At 37.6% G+C, this 1,382-nt stretch overlaps 1 non-coding gene across 1 annotated transcript; it reads right to left on the bottom strand.

Moving 5' to 3' along the window:
- Positions 1–803: 803 nt before the first annotated feature.
- LOC122077603 lies at positions 804–910 on the bottom strand. The gene has a single exon (XR_006139850.1). It is a non-coding gene; the product is annotated as a small nucleolar RNA R71 (small nucleolar RNA).
- Positions 911–1,382: the final 472 nt, after the last annotated feature.

The following is a 1,382-nucleotide window of genomic DNA, read 5'->3' as shown; positions in this document are numbered from 1 at the left end:
TTGGTAAATCGGAGTGCTTTGTTTGCTTTGTTTTATTTTTCCTTTTCTTTTATTGAATTCCTAAGAAGAACAACTTGTAATAATAGTTGTATCGGTGGAGGTTGCCATGCCTCACAATATGATAAAAACAGGTTTCGCCCTACAGCAGTACCTCAGGAACTGACCTGAGCAACCCCAGATCCCTGCCGGTAAGCTCCCAAGAAGCAAAAAAAAATCAAAAAAAAATAAAACAAAAAAAAAAAAATCATTAAAAAAAAAGTTTTGCTATCCATTCTTTTATGCTTGTCTTACTCTAGTTGTGGGTAGTTTTCTATTGCATGAGTGTTAGGTGGGTACGTAATACTAAGAATCGGTTAGAAAGAATAGATCTAATAAGTAGTAACCATATACGTTTGATCTCTTTAAAACCTTTCAATATAGGAGACCAATATCAAAATCCTTCACCTAAATCTCTAAAAGATAGGTTCTACCCTGCTAGAACAGTCCAACCTTCCTGCATAGTTCCACCATAAGCCCAGGGAAATAATTTTGAACTCAAATCTCAATACATCACTATGTTGCCCCACTTCCATGGGTTGACCTCTGAGGATGCATACCTATTTCTAAGGGAATTTGAAGAGGTATGTGTTCTAATTAAGATCCAACAGTTTTCTGATGATGCTATTAAGCTTAGGTTTATCACTTTTGCATTGAAAGACCAAGCTAAGAAGTGGTTGTATGAGTTACCCACAAATTCTATAACCTCATGGGAACAGTTCACAGTTGTCTTCCTTAAGAAGTTTTTCCCAACTCACAAGACCAATAAGCTTAGAAGTGATATCCTTCAGTTTAGGCAAAAGCCTAGTGAGTCCTTTTCCAAACTTATGGAGAGATTCAAGGATCTACTCCAAGAATGCCCTCACCATGGCCTAGACTTATGAAATTTATGTCAAATAATTTATGATGGTATTGATTACCCAACTAAACAAATGATAGAGTCTATGTGCCCTGAGGGATTCACATCCTTTACAGATGAAGGAAAGGAATGAGAATTCTTATTTGACTTAGCTGGCAAAACCCGTGAGTGGGAATCAACCCAAGAGAGTGAAAGAATCATAGGAGGAAAAAAATATTTTGTGGATGGGATAGTAGCCAAGGAAGCCCATTTGGATAGCCTAATCAAGAGAATTGAGGCTATTGTTCCTAGAGAGCCATCATCAGTCAATTTGGTTAAGATTTGTGCTTGGTGCCAGTTCCCTGGACAGATCATAGAAGAATGCCCCAACACCTCTGGGGGCACTTCTAATGATAGTGTTAATGCCTTATACTAGAATAATCCATATAGTAACACTTACAATCAAGGATGGAGAAATCACCCAAATTTCTCTTGGAATCAGGGCATC

Source organism: Macadamia integrifolia, chromosome 4 (assembly GCF_013358625.1).
Source record: "Macadamia integrifolia cultivar HAES 741 chromosome 4, SCU_Mint_v3, whole genome shotgun sequence".
Taxonomy (NCBI): domain Eukaryota; kingdom Viridiplantae; phylum Streptophyta; class Magnoliopsida; order Proteales; family Proteaceae; genus Macadamia; species Macadamia integrifolia.
The sequence above is the reverse complement of the archived record's forward strand: the minus strand, read 5'-3'. Positions and strand labels throughout refer to the sequence as shown.